Below are 16,289 nucleotides of genomic sequence, written 5' to 3' on the forward strand. Positions count from 1 at the left end.
CTAAAAAGTATATGAAAAAAAATCCTCAACATTACTAATCAGAGAAATGCAAATCAAAACCATTCAATGCAATCTCACACCTGTCACAATGACTACTATTAAAAAGTTAAAAAAAATAACAGATGTTGGTCAGGTTGTGGAGAAAATGGATCGCTTAAACACTATTTGTGGGAATATCAGTTAATTCAACTACTATAGAAACAGTTTGGAGACTTCTCAAAGAACTTAAAACAGAACTAACGTTTGGCCCAGCAATCCCATTGCAGGAACACATACCATTCTACCATTAAGACACATCCATGTGTACGCTTATTGCAGCACTTTTCACAACAGCAAAGACATGGAATCAATCTACATATCCATCAACAGTGGACTAGATAAAGAAAATGTGGTACATATACACCACAGGATACTATGAAGCCATAAAAAAGAATAAAAATGTGTCCTTTGCAGCAGCATGGATGCAGATGGAGGCCATTATCCTAAGCAAATTAACACAGGAACAGATAATCAAAGTTCTTACTCATAAGTGGGAGTTAAACACTGAATACACATGGAAATACACATGGACACAAAGAGGGGAAAAACAGATAATGGGGCTTACTTGAGGGGGTGGCACGGGAGGAGAGTAAGGATCAAAAAGCTACATATTGGGTACTATGCTCATTACCTGGGAGAATAAATCATTTGTACACCACATCCCAGTGACACACAATTTACCCATGTAACAAACCTGCATACGTACGTACCTTACCGAACCTAAAATAAAAGTTGGAAGAAGAAAAAAAAAAAAGAAACAAAATAGCCCCATCTCAATAATACAGAAGGAATAACAGGATTAATTCAAAAATGTTTATCACATATTTAGGAATTCAAAAATTAATAATATAATCAGACATATTTCCTATATTCATATACTATATACTTCCTTCGTATATGTTATCAGGAATTAAGCATGGTATTTGTAACACATGATATCCTTGTCATCAGTGAGAGACATGTACTATTACTTAAGAAAAATATAATTTGACTTAAGATGCTAGTGATATATTGTGAAGTCAATAATATAGTTTATCGGGGTATTTTATTTCATCTTCAAAGAAACTGATGAGGTATTCATTATTTGAAAAATCGGAGAGAGGGGGTGGAGCAAGATGGCCGAATAGGAACAGCTCCAGTCTCCAACTCCAAGCGCGAGCGACACAGAAGACCGGTGATTTCTGCATTTTCAACTGAGGTACTGGGGTCATCTCACTAGGGAGTGCCGGACAATCAGTGCTGGTCAGCTGCTGCAGCCCGACCAGCGAGAGCTGAAGCAGGGCGAGGCATCGCCTCACCTGCGAAGCGCAAAGGGGAAGGGAATCCCTTTTCCTAGTGAGGGGAACTGAGACACACAACACCTGGAAAATCGGGTAACTCCCACCCCAATAATGCGCTTTAAGCAAACGGGCACACCAGGAGATTATACCCACACCTGGCCGGGAGGGTCCCACGGCCATGCAGCCTCCCTCATTGTTAGCACAGCAGTCTGCGATCTAACGGCAAGGCAGCAGTGAGACTGGGGAGGGGCGCCCGCCATTGCTGAAGCTTAAGTAGGTAAACAAAGCCGCTGGGAAGCTCGAACTGGGTGGAGCTCACAGCAGCTCAAAGAAACCTGCCTGTCTCTCTAGAATCCACCTCTGGGGACAGGGCACAGCTAAACAACAACAACAACAAAAGCAGCAGAACCCTGTGCAGACGCAAATGACTCTGTCTGACAGCTTTGAAGAGAGCAGTGGCTCTCCCAACACGGAGGTTGAGATCTGAGAATGGACAGACTGCCTGCTCAAGTGGGTCCCTGACCCCTGAGTAGCCTAACTGGGAGACATCCCCCACTAGGGGCAGTCTGACACCCCACACCTCACAGGGTGGAGTACACCCCTGAGAGGAAGCTTCCAAAGGAAGAATAAGACCGGTACACTCGCTGTTCAGCAATATTCTATCTTCTGCAACCTCTGCTGCTGATACCCAGGCAAACAGGGTCTGGAGTGGACCTCAAGCAATCTCCAACAGACCTACAGCTGAGGGTCCTGACTACTAGAAGGAAAACTATCAAACAGGAAGAACACCTATACCAAAACCCCATCAGTATGTCACCATCATCAAAGACCAGAGGAAGATAAAACTACAAAAATGGGGAAAAAGCAGGGCAGAAAAGCTGGAAATTCAAAAAATAAGAGCGCATCTACCCCTGCAAAGGAGCGCAGCCCATCGCCAGCAACGGATCAAAGCTGGTCAGAGAATGACTTTGACGAGATGAGAGAAGAAGGCTTCAGTCCATCAAACTTCTCAGAGCTAAAGGAGGAATTATGTACCCAGCGCAAAGAAACTAAAAATCTTGAAAAAAGAGTGGAAGAATTGATAGCTAGAATAATTAATGCAGAGAAGGTCATAAACGAAATGACAGAGATGAAAACGATGACATGAGAAATACGTGACAAATGCACAAGCTTCAGTAACTGACTCGATCAACTGGAAGAAAGAATATCAGCAATTGAGGATCAAATGAATGAAATGAAGCGAGAAGAGAAACCAAAAGAAAAAAGAAGAAAAAGAAATGAACAAAGCCTGCAATAAGTATGGGATTATATAAAAAGACCAAATCTACGTCTGATTGGGGTGCCTGAAAGTCAGGGGGAAAATGGAACCAAGTTGGAAAACACTCTTCAGGATATCATCCAGGAGAACTTCCCCAACCTAGTAGGGCAGGCCAACATTCAAATTCAGGAAATACAGAGAACGCCACTAAGATACTCCTGGAGAAGAGCAACTCCAAGACACATAATTGCCAGATTCACCAAAGTTGAAATGAAGGAAAAAATCTTAAGGGCAGCCAGAGAGAAAGGTCGGGTTACCCACAAAGGGAAGCCCATCAGACTAACAGCAAACCTCTCGGCAGAAACTCTACAAGCCAGAAGAGAGTGGGGGCCAATATTCAACGTTCTTAAAGAAAAGAATTTTCAACCCAGAATTTCATATCCAGCCAAACTAAGTTTCATAAGTGAAGGAGAAATAAAATCCTTTACAGATAAGCAAATGCTTAGAGATTTTGTCACCACCAGGCCTGCCTTACAAGAGACCCTGAGGGAAGCCCTAAACATGGAAAGGAACAACCGGTAACAGCCATTGCAAAAACATACCAAAATGTAAAGACCATCGAGGCTAGGAAGAAACTGCATCAACTAACGAGCAAAATAACCAGTTAATATCATAATGGCAGGATCAAGTTCACACATAACAATATTACCCTTAAATGTTAATGGACTAAATGCTCCAATGAAAAGGCACAGACTGGCAAACTGGATAAAGAGTCAAGACCCATCAGTCTGCTGTATTCAGGAGACCCATCTCACATGCAGAGACATACATAGGCTCAAAATAAAGGGATGGAGGAAGATCTACCAAGCAAATGGAGAACAAAAAAAAGCAGGGGTTGCAATCCTAGTCTCTGTTAAAATAGACTTTAAATCATCAAAGATCAAAAGAGACAAAGAAGGCCATTACATAATGGTAAAGGGATCAATTCAACAGGAAGAGCTAACTATCCTAAATATATATGCACCCAATACAGGAGCACTCAAATTCATAAAGCAAGTCCTTAAGAGACTTACAAAGAGACTTAGACTCCCATACAATAATAATGGGAGACTTCAACACTCCACTGTCAACATTAGACAGATCAACGACACAGAAAGTTAACAAGGATATCCAGGAATTGAACTCATCTCTGCACCAAGCAGACCTAATAGACATCTATAGAACTCTCCACCCCAAATCAACAGAATATACATTCTTCTCAGCACCACATCGCACTTATTCCAAAACTGACCACATAATTGGAAGTAAAGCACTCCTTAGCAAATGTAAAAGAACAGAAATTATAACAAACTGTCTCTCAGACCACAGTGCAATCAAACTAGAACTCAGGACTAAGAAACTCAATCAAAACGGCTCAACTACATGGAAACTGAACAACCTGCTCCTGAATGACTACTGGGTACATAACGAAATGAAGGCAGAAATAAAGATGTTCTTTGAAACCAATGAGAACAAAGATACAACATACCAGAATCTCTGGGACACATTTAAAGCAGTGTGTAAAGGGAAATTTATAGCACTAAATGCCCACAAGAGAAAGCTGGAAAGATCCAAAATTGACACTCTAACATCACAATTAAAAGAACTAGAGAAGCAAGAGCAAACACATTCAAAAGCTAGCAGAAGGCAAGAAATAACTAAGATCAGAGAAGAACTGAAGGAGATAGAGACACAAAAAACCCTCCAAAAAATCAATGAATCCAGGAGTTGGTTTTTTGAAAAAATCAACAAAATTGACAGACCGCTAGCAAGACTAATAAAGAAGAAAAGAGAGAAGAATCAAATAGACACAATAAAAAATGATAAAGGGGATATCACCACTGACCCCACAGAAATACAAACTACCATCAGAGAATACTATAAACACCTCTACGCAAATCAACTAGAAAATCTAGAAGAAATGGGTCATTTCCTGGACACTTACACTCTCCCAAGACTAAACCAGGAAGAAGTTGAATCCCTGAATACACCAATAGCAGGCTCTGACATTGAGGCAATAATTAATAGCCTACCAACCAAAAAAAGTCCAGGACCAGATGGATTCACAGCCGAATTCTACCAGAGGTACAAGGAGGAGCTGGTACCATTCCTTCTGAAACTATTCCAATCAATAGAAAAAGAGGGAATCCTCCCTAACTCATTTTATGAGGCCAATATCATCCTGATACCAAAGTCTGGCAGAGACACAACAAAAAAAGAAAATTTTAGACCAATATCCCTGATGAACATCGATGCAAAAATCCTCAATAAAATACTGGCAAACCGGATTCAGCAGCACATCAAAAAGCTTATCCACCATGATCAAGTGGGCTTCATCCCTGGGATGCAAGGCTGGTTCAACATTCACAAATCAATAAACATAATCCAGCATATAAACAGAACCAAAGACAAGAACCACATGATTATCTCAATAGATGCAGAAAAGGCTTTTGACAAAATTCAACAGCCCTTCATGCTAAAAACGCTCAATAAATTCGGTATTGATGGAATGTACACCTCAAAATAATAAGAGCTATTTATGACAAACCCACAGCCAATATCATACTGAATGGGCAAAAACTGGAAAAATTCCCTTTGAAAACTGGCACAGGCCGGGCGTGGTGGCTCAAGCCTGTAATCCCAGCACTTTGGGAGGCCGAGACGGGCGGATCACGAGGTCAGGAGATCAAGACCATCCTGGCTAACATGGTGAAACCCCGTCTCTACTAAAAATACAAAAAGCTAGCCGGGCGACCTGGCGGGCGCCTGTAGTCTCAGCTACTCGGGAGGCTGAGGCAGGAGAATGGCGTGAACCCAGGAGGCGGAGCTTGCAGTGAGCTGAGATCCGGCCACTGCACTCCAGCCTGGGCGACAGAGCGAGACTCCGTCTCAAAAAAAAAAAAAAAAAAAAAAAAAAAAAGAAAACTGGCACAAGACAGGGATGCCCTCTCTCACCACTCCTATTCAACATAGTGTTGGAAGTTCTGGCTAGGGCAATCAGGCAAGAGAAAGAAATCAAGGGTATCCAGTTAGGAAAAGAAGAAGTCAAATTGTCCCTGTTTGCAGATGACATGATTGTATATTTAGAAAACCCCATTGTCTCAGCCCAAAATCTCCTTAAGCTGAAAAGCAACTTCAGCAAAGTCTCAGGATACAAAATTAATGTGCAAAAATCACAAGCATTCTTATACACCAGTAACAGACAAACAGAGAGCCAAATCATGAATGAACTTCCATTCACAATTGCTTCAAAGAGAATAAAATACCTAGGAATCCAACTTACAAGGGATGTGAAGGACCTCTTCAAGGAGAACTACAAACCACTGCTCAGTGAAATAAAAGAAGACACAAACAAATGGAAGAACATACCATGCTCATGGATAGGAAGAATCAATATCGTGAAAATGGCCATACTGCCCAAGGTTATTTATCGATTCAATGCCATCCCCATCAAGCTACCAATGACTTTCTTCACAGAATTGGAAAAAACTGCTTTAAAGTTCATATGGAACCAAAAAAGAGCCCGCATTGCCAAGACAATCCTAAGTCAAAAGGACAAAGCTGGAGGCATCACGCGACCTGACTTCAAACTATACTACAAGGCTACAGTAACCAAAACAGCATGGTACTGGTACCAAAACAGAGCTATAGACCAATGGAACAGAACAGAGTCCTCAGAAATAATACCACACATCTACAGCCATCTGATCTTTGACAAACCTGAGAGAAACAAGAAATGGGGAAAGGATTCCCTATTCAATAAATGGTGCTGGGAAAATTGGCTAGCCATAAGTAGAAAGCTGAAACTGGATCCTTTCCTTACTCCTTATACGAAGATTAATTCAAGATGGATTAGAGACTTAAATGTTAGACCTAATACCATAAAAACCCTAGAAGAAAATCTAGGTAGTACCATTCAGGACATAGGCATGGGCAAGGACTTCATGTCTAAAACACCAAAAGCAACGGCAGTAAAAGCCAAAATTTACAAATGGGATCTAATTCAACTAAAGAGCTTCTGCACAGCAAAAGAAACTACCATCAGAGTGAACAGGCAACCTACAGAATGGGAGAAAATTTTTGCAATCTACTCATCTGACAAAGGGCTCATATCCCGAACCTACAAAGTACTCAAACAAATTTACAAGAAAAAAACAAACAACCCCATCAAAAAGTGGGCAAAGGATATGAACAGACATTTCTCAAAAGAAGACATTCATACAGCCAACAGACACATGAAAAAATGCTCATCATCACTCGCCATCAGAGAAATGCAAATCAAACCACAATGAGATACCATCTCACACCAGTTAGAATGGCAATCATTAAAAAGTCAGGAAACAACAGGTGCTGGAGAGGATGTGGAGAAATAGGAACACTTTTACACTGTTGGTGGGATTGTAAACTAGTTCAACCATTATGGAAAACAGTATGGCGATTCCTCAAGGATCTAGAACTAGATGTACCATATGACCCAGCCATCCCACTACTGGGTATATACCCAAAGGATTATAAATCATGCTGCTATAAAGACACATGCACACGTATGTTTATTGCGGCACTATTCACAATAGCAAAGACTTGGAATCAACCCAAATGTCCATCAGTGACAGACTGGATTAAGAAAATGTGGCACATATACACCATGGAATATTATGCAGCCATAAAAAAGGATGAGTTTGCGTCCTTTGTAGGGACATGGATGCAGCTGGAAACCATCATTCTTAGCAAACTATCACAAGAAGAGAAAACCAAACACCGCATGTTCTCACTCATAGGTGGGAACTGAACAATGAGATCACTTGGACTCAGGAAGGGGAACATCACACATCAGGGCCTATCATGGGGAGGAGGGAGCGGGGAGGGATTGCATTGGGAGTTATACCTGATATAAATGACAAATTGATGGGTGCTGATGAGTTGATGGGTGCAGCACACCAACATGCCACAAGTATACATATGTAACAAACCTGCACGTTATGCACATGTACCCTAGAACTTAAAGTATAATAACAAAAAATAAGAAGAAGAATAGAATTTTTCAATTAGAGAAAAAATAATTACATACAACAATGTAGGCTACTGATACAGCAATAAGTATCAGAGTATGTCAACAAAGAAAATTTCAATTTAGATGTCTATATGTTATTAAAATATTTCCTGTGATATATAGTCTTACATTGATAACTTGAAATTGGATCATACTACTATTTTTCATATTAGGACTATTCATGTTCTTGTTACTTTTTGAGGTATATTAATCAGGCTTTTTTTGGTGATTTATTTTATCACAATCGTGACTTATTTGGTTGAGGCAGGATTTATATGTTTCTTTCATTTAATATTTTTTCCAAAAACTTTATGGTGGTCTGTTTATAAACATGATATAGTACTTTATATGAATAAATTAAATCTCTGCTAAATTTATTCAAAAATTATGTATAACAAACATTACTGGATTATATTCCCAAAGAATAGTACATGTTTTCTGTAGTGTTATGTAAAAATACATTGTGAAATATAAAAGTTTCTACTTAAAAAAAAAAAGGAAAAATCAACCAACAGGGGAAGTTTTTCGCAGATCATAAATATTCCATGTTAGAATTTTTCTCATATGTCAACACCAAAATACAGGTATCAAACAGATGTTTTTATGCCCATGACCTGTTCTACCAATTCAATAAATGTTTGCTAAGCATGTGAGTGAGGAACTATGCAAAGATTAATATTTTTGCTGTCTTCAAGGAGCTTATAGGCAAAGCCAAAAAAGATGATTCATGCAAAATTAATACAAAGCAGCATAGTGATGCAAATACATCTAAATAGAAGGATCAAAACAGGTTTTGTGAGGGACAGTTTTCAATAAGTAGAGACGGTAAGGAAAATATATATAGCCAAAACATGAACATGGACAATAACAAAGACAGACATGTTTGAGAGTAATCCATTTTATTTATTTATTTATTTAGAGACAGAGTTTCACTCTTGTCATCCAGGCTGGAGTGTAGTGGCGCCACCTTGGCTCACTGCAACCTCCACCTCCTGGGTTCAAGTAATTCTCCGGCCTCAGCCTCCCGAGTAGCTGGGATGACAGGTGCACACCACCAGGCCCGGCTAGTTTTTGTACTTTTAGTAAAGACGGGGTTTCACCATGTTAGGCAGGCTGGTCTCTAACTCCTGACCTCAGGTGATCCTCCAGTCTCAGCCTCCCAAAGTGCTGAGATTACAGACATGAGCCACTGTGCCCGGCCAAGAATAATCCATTTTACTAAAATATATTTATCTAAGACATTACTAGCAAATAAAGCTGGAAAAATAAGATGAAGCTAGAAATGAAGGGTCTTGAATGCCTGAGTTAGAAGTTTCTATTTCACATTTGCAGTGAGGACCAGGGCTAGTTTTGAGTAGGAAAATGACGTGACCAGAATGGCACTTAAGGCATACTGACTTGGCAGCACTGCTCAGAGTAAATACAAGCAGATGAAGAGAAGAGACTACAAGTGGGTGGACAGGGTAGGAGGCTCTTAAAATAACTCAGGTGAAAGGAAATGATGGTCTGAACCCACAAACTGGCAAGAATGATGAAAAGGTAAGAGATGGTCAATCTGGAAAATAGTGATGAAAGACAGAATGATCTACTTGTAAGACAATGGACCTACATTCAGATCCCCCAGATTTACCTTTTGGGCAACTTACTTTACTCCTGATTCCCACATTGAGGATAATAAAACCTACCTCATGGGATTGTTGTCAGGAATAAAGGAGATAATGGTTTTTAACATGTTTACACAATGCCTAACACGTAGTGAAAATTTAGTACTCAGTAAATGTTAGCTTCTAGTGTTAGAATTATTTTCAGATATCATAGTATGGTCACTGTTGACTGATTTTTTTAGTAGCTACATCTCACTGCTGGTTCACGTAACAGTTGTAGTCATTTATATACCCTAAAACTTTTGTGTGAACTACTCCCTGACATTAAATCTCCCCCATCTTGTATTTATACCATTGATTTTTAAGGAGTCTAAATATAAGATTTTATACTAACTCCCACTGAATTTTAGGTTTTTACCTCGAGCCAAGATTTCAGCCTATTGAGATAATTTTTCATATAAGTTCAATTATCTGTCATATTTGCTATTCCTCCCTAACTTTTACAAAGCTGATTAGAATAGATATGGTTTTTTCCAAGTAAAATATTGACTCAGACCAATCCAAGAACAAAATATTTCACTTTTCAGTAGAGAAATCCCCTCTACATTGACATTTTGTGACTATTTAGAAAGCCTGTACAAAATTGGACAAAGTCTGTGAAACATAAAACTCAAGATCTCTTCAGCAACACAAAAGAGAACAAAATAGCTGTTTTCTATGGCTGATAGAAAGCCAGAGTAAAATTTTTTTAACCGATAAAGAAAATCAAGTAACTTCCAAAGGTCACCCTGCTAGTAAGTTGCAGAACAGAGTTGTAAACCCAAATCTGTAGGACTCACAATCTCGTGCTCTTAACTGCTAGACTAAGTTATCTTCCTAAAAACACAGTTGAGATTCCTACCATGATTGCTGGGAAAAACCTCTACTTTGGTCTCTGTAATTCATCTCCAAATAATTAAATGCATTTTGCAATGATAATGTTTAATTTGCAAGAACATATGCACTTTTATATGCAGTCTTTGCCTTTTTATGCATTTATTCAGTCAATGAACTTTCACTGAGAGACCACTACATTCAAGGCACTGTGTTAGGCAGGATGTGACTACAGAGATCAATCTAATAATGAACCTACCGTCAAGGAGTATATAAGAAGTAATGTAAAACATATACACCTACAAGGCAAGGCAGAAAGAGATGTATCGTGAATGGTAAAAAGCAAGTGTGCTAGAAGTTCAGAAAAATGACTCTTTTATTCTACTAGCCATTTTCTCAAGGACTTCCAAGATTTCCTAAGGATACAAAAAGTTCTTCCTGAGGTGAGGGTAGGGACAAAAATCCTACCCTTCTGATTCTGGATTTTTCCATTAATGTACATACAGTACATATGTGTGGTTAACGGTATTGTTTTCAAAATATAAATGCAGGTCAACAGGATCCTAGTTCTACATTCGCCAATTCTTGCAAAATCTGTTAGGAGAATTCAAACCTTGGATGAGTCACCTTGAGTCACCACATCCAAAAGGTCTGTTCAACTACATAAGATATAAATTGTTCAGGTTAGAATGTTCTTCTGAACATTGTATGTCACTGCTTAAGATTTAGCACCACTATAAAAAATTATATATGTTAAAGAATCAGTTATGTTCCTATAATAAGAAGCCTCTATTTACATTTCAAAAAATTAGCCTCCCAAGTTTCTCCACATCTGATGGAAATTGGGTAAGATAGCTGCAAAGGTCTCTCCAAATTCTGAAATTGATGCATTCCTGATAATAAGCTCTAGAAACTGGGTTAGAATGTGTTTGAAGATAAACTTTGTTTCAGAAATACCATTTGGTTTTTAGGCAATCTAATCTGACTCTAATGAATTTTAAAACTTGATGAATTTTAGAACTAAATTAAATATATTTTCCAAAAGTAGGGACCTCCCGCCCAGAGAGTATTCTCAAGGATAGCTCAGCATAAAAATAAATAAATAAATAAATAAATAAACAAACTGAAAATCCTTCAAGGTAAATCTTGAAACCTTAAAATACTAATATAAAATATCTCACACTTCATAAGGCTGACATGTAATTTAATATTTTGCATTGGAAAAGAAAATAAAATAACAGAAAAGAGGCATAGTGGCTGAACGAAATTGCACAAAACCTGCCAATGCACCCCCTTTCAAACCAAAAGCTTTAGATGCTGTTTGTGTCTATGTTCTCCCTCAGGAGAAAAAAAAAATATGTAACACATTTCATCCCTTAAGCTCCTTATTTACTTCTTAAAGACACAGGCTGATGAGGTAATGTTCTATTACAAATGTTTAAAAAAAAAAGTTTTCTTGGTACCTGGATTCTGAAATCTGCTCTAATGATCTTTATCATCAAATTTCTCTATGGCATGCTGTGTTCACATGTAAAATTGTATAGATTGTTCATACACGTGGAGGAAAAAACATTAATATAAGGCTTGGGAAAACATAAAGAGAACAGAAAATTTTTTCGGATTATTTTACATATTTCGAAAACCTAAATTTCATGGGTTGGTAAAGAATGTTAGGATATTTATATTTATTCAAAATTTACATTCCAGATTATATAATGTCCTAATTCAACTTAGAAAATGGTTTCAGATGCATATCATAAGAGTATATAAAACAGACTGACTTTTGAATTAAAATGTATGCAAGACAAAATGTAATTTTAACTTGAGCTAGCCTTTATATAACATGCAAAACCTTCAATTGAATACATTCAATCATAATAATAATTTAATTTTTAACTTATATTAGTAAAAATGTTCACACTACCACATTACAGCTAATATTTTAATAGAAACAAAAATCTCCGATTCAAAAATAAAAGTTCTTACATAAGATGGCTGGTTTTGTATTTGAAATTACTGAATCGGAGTGCCCTCTATTGGAAGAAAAGAGACAACAAAAGTTAAACTGAACTAAGAATATAGGTAAAATACTTCCAAAGCTCAAGTCACATCATTAATATGTAAAATACATTAATTAATAATATGGATGCTACAAAACATATTTCCTCATATTTTTATTTCTCCTAAATAACTTTTGGAATTACTTGTCATATTACAATAAGCAAGTTGGATGTTGCATATCCTATGAAATTAAATTTTAACTGAACCCAAATGCTCATCATTTAACCAGTAATATAAATAACAGACATACAGAAATATTTTCCACATTTAATATTCCAATATAACATCGAAATGTTATAATTGAGGACTGTGGTTTGAATGCAGTTTGGATTTTCCTTAATGATAAACTGAAAGCCTCCTTGCTACAGACCTCACGTCGGTGTCCCCTCCAAGTTCATATGTTGAAATTGCAACCCCCAATGTGATAGTATTAGGGAGAGGGTGTTGGGAGGTCATCAGATGATAACCCCTTATGATGTGCTAGTGTCCATATAAAAAAACATCAGCAGGGCCAGGCACAGTGGCTCATGCCTGTAATTCCAGCACTTTGAAAGTCCAAGGCAGGCGGATCATGAGGTCAGGAGATCGAGACCATCCTGGCCACCATGGTGAAACCCCTTGTCTACTAAAATACAAAAAATTAGCCGGGCATGGTGGCATGTGCCTGTAGTCCCAGCTACTCGGGAGGCTGAGGCAGGGGAACCGCTTGAACCCAGAATGCAGTGAGCCAAGATCGCACTGCTGCACTCCAGTCTGGCGACAGAGCAAGACTCCATCTCAAAAAAAAAAAGAAAAGAAAAGAAAAGAAAAAAAACACATCAGGAGAACCTGCTTTTTCCCCCTCTGTTCTTTGCCACATGAAGATACAACCAGAAGACAGCCCTCTGCAAACCAGGAAGCAGACCCTCACCAGCTGCCAGCTCTGCTGGATACCTTGATCTTGGGCTTCTCAGACTCCAGAACTGTGAGAAATAAATGCTGGGTTTTTTTCAAGCCACCCAATCTATGCTAATTTGTTATAGCATAAATACTCCCTAATTCAAGAGACTTTTAGAAGCTCTTACACTGGGGAATTGGAGCAGTAGACTGGATATTAAGATCTACGAGATTTGTTCTATCTGAAAAAATTGTTTTGTGGTGTTATCAAGACCTCAGTTCTGACTCAGCATCTCAGACATGAATTACCTCAGTAAGATCTTGGCTGATTTTTGGCTCCCTAGACCAATCATATGCATGTTAGAATAATCTGAGAAGCTTTTCCAAGAATAATGCTCAGAGCTACCCAAAATTATTTTGATTTAGTTGGTCTGGACTGGTATCTGAGGGCATCGGTATTCATTTTTTTAGAGCCTCTCTAGGTAAATCTAATGTACAACTATGGCTGAGAACCATTGTTTGAGCTTCTCCCTGATCAACCAACATACAACTACCACTTTTATTTTCCAAAAATGTCACTTTCAGGAGAACTCTCCTACTCAAGAGTTTATTCTCAGCATCAATTTTAAACTTCTGACTAGCCTCCCAATCTACTTAGCTGCCTTTGTTCTCTGACAATAGAGTTGAGTGGCAAGTTGAGTGGCAAGCCCCAGAATGTCTGTGTTCTTGGCTCTATAATTACTGCGTGAAACTGGGAAAGTCATAGAAATAATACTATCCTTTTCACAGGGTTATTGTGAGGGTTAAATCAGTTAATACAAGTGTTCCATAAATTGAAGTATTATCATTACTTATCCAACTTTATTTCCTACTACTTTCCAAAACAAACTCTCATCGTAAATCATTCTCAAATTATGCACTAATTCTTACCTCTGTGCTTTTGCATATATTGTTTCTTCAGGCTGGAATCCTTTCTCAATCATTTGTTCCAACAAAAGTGAAAAACACAGCTCCCCTTTCACCAAGACACAGCTTAGTCTCTCCCTATCTCCACAAAGACTTTAATGAATATCTGTAAGTATTCACTGATATCTCCCTTTTAAAAATTCCTTTGGCCACAAGGTAGCATACTATTTTAAATGTGGCTGAGAATTACAAACATTGGCTCGGAGTTTGAATCCTCACTCTGCCACTTGGCAGCTAAGTCATTTTCTAAATCCATATTGTAAGAATTGGTTAGTAAGTGACTTAAATCATGTAAAGCATTAGAGTAGCAAATAGCAAAAACCGAGTGTCAGTTCTTATTTATTCAGTGTTTTATATATTAGTCTTCAGTTATAGTCTGCACATTATGACTGAAGTCTCCTTAGGATAGGTGTTTTGAACCACTTGAAGTCAAGAACCATGTCTATTATAAACCCCACAACTCAAAACATGATAAGAACCATCTGTATTAGGTGACCTATACTTGACTAAACTTTTTGCATCATGTGAGAGTATAATTGAAGCGATATTCTGGGAAAAAAAAAAAAACTTTTTTGATGAATAGAAACAAATACTCAACAAAACATGGAATGAATTCAAATAAAACACAGGCTACAGAAAAGGGTCAAAGTAATTTGATTACTTTTTAAACATTCGTTAACAGGTCTCTATCAGATTCATCTTCTGAAAGGTCAGTTCCAATTATGTCTTTTATCTGCCCAAAATCCTTTAGATTTTTCTCATTTCTTAAAAAAATAAATACCAAAATTCTTAGCCTGACATTCAAAATCATCCACCACCTAACCTCAAACTGGACTTCTAATCTTATCTTTCATCTTTCCCCTTTGTAAACTCTATTCTTCCAAATAAACAGAATTATCTGCTTTTACTCATATATACCATCTGCTTTTCTGCCTCCACATAATCTTTAACATTTTATAGGGAAATATTTTCAGAGAACACTATTGTGAAGGTTTGTCACAGGAACGAGGAGTGGTGTTAGAAAAGTATGAGCTCAGATTTCAAAACCTTAATGCTCAATTTATGAGTATTAATTTCTTTCTTGCCACTATCACAATATAGTCTTTGGCTTACAGAAAAACTTGAACATCTTTTCCCCAAACTATTGTCACTCTCTCAAAGTCAAAAGTCTTTGCCATCACTTCCTGAAAGACAGAAGCTTGAATCATGGTCTCCAAGCAGCACATACAGATCCCAGGACATACAAGATATTCATTGAGTAAACGAAAAATAACTAGAGCTTCTGTTTTACACTTATTCTCTACCTTCCTCAATTTGAATTTCTTTAGTTGTGTATGTCTCATAATTTACATCAAATATTACTAGAAATGTAGTCTCTCTCTCTCGCTCGCTATATATATATATATATATGAAATAATCAGGGATATTTGCTCAAAATTTGTTTACTAATGGTATGTACAACAAAAAAAGTTTGAAGATCCTGGTCTAAAAAATTAGGGCTTTCAGAATATCTGTGGTTTTACAAGTGGAAGGCCAGAAGCTACCAGTTTAGATAAATATTTGTGGATGGATCTAAAAAAGTAAATACTATGTATTGTTTATATAGAACAAATAAGTTTTAAGTTCTAACTAACTTTCAAGGAAATATTAAAATGTAACTGATTGGTAATCTAGAGATAGCATACACCTGTTTCAGATATTTTAACAGAGGATTTTGTCCCAACATTAAAGTTACTATTATAAATATTTCATTAATATGAAAATTTCATTTGTAAAACCTACAGGTATTTAAAACCTCAGTACATATACAGCTGTTCATAGTTATTCATAAAGAATTTTTATTGGTGCCAATAATAGGATGTTTTTGCAAGAAAAAGTGAAGCACAAAAACAAAATGAAACAAAAAAAGCAGGCCTAGGAGGTAGGACTAGCCATGGAACTAGATTAGCAAGGGCTATCCCAGGAAACAGTGTCACAGCTCACTTTAAGTAACTGAATTAAGTAAATGTTCTCATAATGGACAGTCACTATACTTAGCAAGTTTTTTTTAGTTTTCACAAATAATATGACATACTTAACACAGTTCACTCTATTACTGGCTTTTGAATAAAGTATGACATATCTGTAACAAATTAAGTTCTAAAAGTGACAAAAGATTTCTTATCAGAATAATGTATTTCCTTTAATACCAGCATATACTATAAATCCTTCCTGTACAGGACAAAAAGTAGGTTTACAAATCT

At 37.4% G+C, this 16,289-nt stretch overlaps 1 protein-coding gene across 7 annotated transcripts in view; it reads right to left on the bottom strand.

Moving 5' to 3' along the window:
- ANKS1B (ankyrin repeat and sterile alpha motif domain containing 1B) overlaps nucleotides 1-16,289 on the bottom strand; it is a 1,300,027-nt gene that overhangs the window by 1,045,474 nt on the left and 238,264 nt on the right. The window lies entirely within an intron of this gene.

Source organism: Rhinopithecus roxellana, chromosome 10 (assembly GCF_007565055.1).
Source record: "Rhinopithecus roxellana isolate Shanxi Qingling chromosome 10, ASM756505v1, whole genome shotgun sequence".
NCBI classification, from domain to species: Eukaryota; Metazoa; Chordata; class Mammalia; order Primates; family Cercopithecidae; genus Rhinopithecus; species Rhinopithecus roxellana.